We start from the raw sequence: 5,644 nt of genomic DNA, 5'->3' as shown, positions 1-5,644 counted from the left end.
TAAACTCCAACTAGGATGACTTGAGGGGTTTGACTTAGTCTAAGTATGGGTATGAGACTCTACCTATACATTGCACTAGTTAGCCTTGAGGGAAGTTTTAGAAGGTATATGCTTATAAATGTAAATTATATATATATATATATATATATGTTAATATTACATGTTAAGGACAATATGTGATATTGGTTTCACTTATGAACATGTGGTTGATCTCTATTGCTAAAGTATGATGATGTCTACTCTTCATAATAAAGTATATAAAGTTGGACATTTCTTATAGTTCTTGTTGGGTTTACTTTGTTGAGTGAGGTTATGGCGACTTACTTAGTCATTGTACTTGTGGACTTAATTGGGGTGTATGAGTGATGGTCTTGCTTAGGTTATGATGTCATGAAATCTTATGCATGCTTGTTGATGTTATAACTTGATGATAGTGTTATCTTGATTATGTGCTCAATTATGCTGATATGAATGCTGACTAGACTAGGCTTGGTATTATCTATCTTGTGATGTACATGGTCTTGGCTTAAGGAATATGTGTTTATTGAATTGTATTGGTTATTGAATGTGAATAATTTGTTTTCAAAGTAAATTAGCATGTTGTAATAAAAGGTCCCTTTTTGACATGATTTTATGTTGTATGTGCATATGTTCCTATACTTAGTACAATGTAACAGTTCAAAAATGTAAGACGTGTTCTAGACCCTAAAATAAGTGTAAAGAGGCTTACATACTGTTTTAAGGTCTATTTTAATGAATGTAAGTCATTTAGTAAGTCTAGAAAACAAAATGTCAAAGAACGTCCATGACGTGCGAAAACTAGTTCAATGAGGTACTAGTGTGCCTTAGCTTATTTGACTAGTTTTTAGGATTGGAAAATGATGAAAATTGGTGGAAGGGTGTCTAACATGTTTTAGAGTTAGTTCATAGTCGAAAGTTCAGGTCACGACTCACCAAGGACCAACTAAGGGCCCTTGCAAAAGTCACTAAAAGTTGTCAGTGGACAGTGTCACCAACGGCTGCTACAGACGGCTTGTGGTCCAATCGATGGGGCGTTGAATTCCTCAGTTTATGGACACTAAGAAAAATTCTTAAAGGGTATGTTATTCATAGTCTCTGAACTCATCGACGGATGTGCAGCACGGAAGGGAACAATGGCCGTCGATTGACCCACGAGGCTTCGATCGAGTCTCGTCTATGAGGGGCTGGTTTTGCTGCACCTTTTGAATTAATTAATTTAATAAGTTGGTTTAGTTAGGAGGTTAATTAGGGGTTAGGGGAGGTCTAATTACGTTATTTGACCACCTATATAAATCCCCTAAGCTAATTAGACTAGTCTAAGCTCTCATAATTCACAAACCCAAACTCTCTTCCTTCTCTCTTCTTTCTATCTCCCAAAGAAACCCCATTGTAGACCAAGCCAGAGGTGGGTTCAAGGTATTCAAAGGTTCGAATTTCTCCATCAATCTTCATCAATTAGTAAGCTATGTGATATCTTTCACCTTTGAGACCTCTTTCCTCAAAGGGTTCCATCAAATTGATTTCAAAAGTTGGGTTTTAAAGTGGGTTTTCATCCAATACGGAATTGATGTTATGGAATACCTTTTTATGATTTATTTTGGATATTATGAATATATTATCATGTATTTTAACTCAATTATTTTATTTCTTGATGGATTGGTCTAGTTTTTAGAAGGTGACATATTCCCCTTAACCCTAGGTTATGATCTTGATATTAATTATGTAATGTTGGTTCAATTGACTTTGTTATTGGTTGAATTACTACTAGATGATTTTATTGTATAAATAATTAATACTGTAAGATGAATTATAGTCCTATTATGTTAGTTCTTGAGTAATTGATCTAGATTATGACTTTGACTAAGTCTCTTCTCTTATGCTATGAACTAGTAATGGGTTATAATTTAGTGATTCAATTGACTTTGTTATAATGTTGGTTATTAATATGTGATGATATTATACCCTTGTGGTGTTGAATTAAGGGTTGATTGTAAGACCTTGATAATGAATTATGAGGGAGACTTGGTAAGTCTTGTGATCCCAACTCTTTACATTATTGTTACTTGTGGTTAAGTGATGATGTTGTATTGAAGTAAGCCTTGTATTAGGATTAATAGGGTTGGTATTGATGATGAATTGAAATTTCTTGAATATGGTTTGTGAGTTGTTGGCTAAGATGAAAATTTTATAAGGACAGTGATAATTTACCAATATGCCTTATCATGATGTGAATATGTTAATATGCTAACTTTACCTATATGAATTGTAATGAAAGGACAATAATCATGCAATTCTTATTGATATATGATGATGAAGTTTATACAAGGGATTTACCCTATGACCGACAAGCTATGATGATTAGTAAACGTATTAAACACATTTCAAAAAGGACTCTAGCTTAACACCGAGGGAACTAGAGTGAGGAGTATCCCTTCCCACATAGGTAAGGTAGGATAACTCATTTACTCTTGAGATTGAAACTCCATGCATGTAGCATAAAGAGGGTCCCTACTATAACTTCTAGTTCTTGAACTATGTTGCCCTCATAGGAATACTAGCTAGTGGATCCACGTAGTTGCTACGTTAATGTTTTGATACTACCTTGGAAATTAGTCTTCCTTCTTTCGGTGTAGGGTTTCATGATATCGCGTTCCACATTAGCTCATGGTGACTATTTCAATAATATGTCTGAGTACACTTAGTCGCGGAGCAGAACATACCAAGTCTTCACTTTAGAAATTGTTCGTGCACAATGGTAGTTGGTAATTTTTGTAATTATTCAGATTTTTCATTATGCATTTAACTTCAATTGCAATTGATCAAAAGAGAATACTGTGTTCTTTATGAAAGTCTTAAAAGAAGCTTTAATTGCCTTCATTTTTGTCTCCTAATTTGACTCTTTTAATTTTTGTCCCTTTGATTCTTCTTACAGTGATTATTTCTATATAAATAAGTGCACAAAATAGTTCGTTTTGGTACCATTTTTCTCTTCTTAAAAATGAAAGTTTGTTGAAATCTTTAGCATTTAGTCTTCATGGTCTTTAAGTAGTTATTAAGAGCAACATAGCATTTAGTTTGCATATTTGGCAGCGCTATTAGATTCTCTTATGTAGTCAACAAACTGATTTTCACTTTTTTTTTATCACATTGTCAAGGTCATTGATATTTTAGATATGCAAGATATGTACATATGGACTGAACTAATATTAACCTTAGTTACTTCAAAGCTCTAAACTTATTTCCATAACCGTAGTTACTTTAAAGCTGCAAACCTTTTTATCATGAGGCTTGAAGTTTTACATATAAGCTCACAAAATTTTAGTCAGATATTTGAGATAACTAAATCCATCGTTAAATTTGATCTTAGGTGCAGGGATAACCAATGCTTAGAGATTATAGAATAAATGAAATCTCGTATAAACAGTAAGGGAAGACAAATATTTCTAGTCATTGCCATTCACTACACCAAGTGACGGCTCTATGCCTTTGAAAATAATGCTTTTGTCTTGGGGACCCAAATTTTTATCAAGAATGAATAAATTATGTTTTAAAATTTTATATAAAAAATGATTATTTATGATAAAAGTATAATTTTTAAAACTATATATTATTTTACTCACTTTAACATCTTTTGTACTTTGTTAAAAATAAGAATTAATAGTGAAAAGTATTGAACAACGTGAGTTACAAAAAAAGTATTTCTTTTTAAATTTTAGTTTCAAGCATTACTACAAGCATATTAAAGTGGGGTGTATCAAGTCATCAACTTCTTGCGTTAAATGATATAATTCTAACTCTTATCTTTATTCAATATTTGTCAACTTATTACTTATAGAAGTATGTTAACAATCTATATAATAATTGCCTCACTGAAAGGATATTTCAATGTTATGTTGATAAAATCTTACCTAAAACTAATAACTAAAAATAATATTAAAATACTAATAATTTCATAGACCATCCTCTAGGTTTCACTCTATAACACTCTCCTCGCCTGTAGTTTATGATATTACGTCTACCTCCCTTATATTCATTTTATTGTAATCTTTAAACTTATTTAAAATAAATATAAGTTAATTTAGATTTGACAATTTTACCCTTATATATGCAATTTTAGATCAAATTTTCAATGCTTTATCTCTATTCGTTAAATCATGTTTCTTCTCCGCTCATAGAAATGTTTAACTAGAACAAAATTTGACCGTTCTTATCAAATTTTCTCTTAGGGAGTTCATTTTTATCTTCTATTTGAAGAAATTGTTGCCTGAAAATGATGAGATATTGTGGAAAAAAATCTATGTGAATTGATAAAGGTGAAATGGAGATGAAGAGTTATACTTGGGGAAATGATGGGTCAGCATAAATGAAGACTTTGATCTTTATTTGATAAGAAAAATATGTAATGCGCTGATTCATTTTTAAAGTAGTTATTAAATGAGTTTTTTTATATAATATTTATTAATATGAAGAAATTAATATAAAGAAGGGTAAAATCGTCAAATCTAAATTAGTCTATATTTATTTTAAATAAGTTTAAAGAATGGTTACAAGAAAATGAAAATAAGGGTGGTAGATGTAATATCGTAAAATACATGGGAGGTGAGTGTTATAGAGAGAAACTTAGAGGGTGGTCTTTGAAATTATCCCTAATTTTTATCTAAGTAATGTAAGAAAATAAATATGAATAAATACGTATATGAAGTTTGTTTATATTTTAGGCCTCGAATTGAAATTTCTCTTTAGGCTACCAATCACGTAAAGTCGCCCCTGACTGACCAGCAACACAAGAAAGCAGAAAACACAAGTTGTACCAGATCATTACAGAGGACACTGAAAGGTATTCAATTCACAACTTATTTTTACTTGATACATACTACCATCAAATGCAAATACACATTCAGTCATTTATGTTCTTTTAATACACCACAAAATATCACTTGTTAATTAGAATCTTGATCTAACTCGAATTAACTAAAGTACATTCATTTGTCAACACTCTATTTCTCCAACAATTGATACCTTCTTTTTTTATTACCGGTGAAATATGTACTACTTTTTTGCAATATGGTTGACACTACCCTTTTTCCTACTCAATTACTACAAATGTTGATAGCAATTTTGATGTTGATGATGTAAACTTTTGCTGCCTACATCTTCAAAATTATACACTTTGATCTTGCATGCTATTGTTAATTCTTAAATAATTCATTCACTAAAAAAATTTAGATTTGTTGACACAGTGCTCAAAATTTACTATACTAAATTCATTCTTCAATAATCCATTTACTTCAAGTTATAGTAAATTTATAATTCCTCTTATTTAGGTGTGTTTTATGTGGAGCTGCCCAACACTGAAAAGTAGACAAAAGGCAGTATTCTGTAAATATAGTAGAATGTATATATCCAATGTAAAGAATACAACCAAAACAATTATCAACCATATTTTTGATATATATATATACATACAAACACACACAAAAAAACATGTATGTGTCTCCATATATGCACGCACGAGCTTGCACGAGCCACTCTATCTAGTCTACTAATTAACCTCACTTTTGATAATTACTATTATTTTGAAAATATATTTTGGATTACCTAATATATATATACTATTATATAT

This window comes from Solanum pennellii, chromosome 6 (genome assembly GCF_001406875.1).
Source record: "Solanum pennellii chromosome 6, SPENNV200".
Lineage (NCBI taxonomy): Eukaryota > Viridiplantae > Streptophyta > Magnoliopsida > Solanales > Solanaceae > Solanum > Solanum pennellii.
This window is presented reverse-complemented; position numbering follows the sequence as displayed.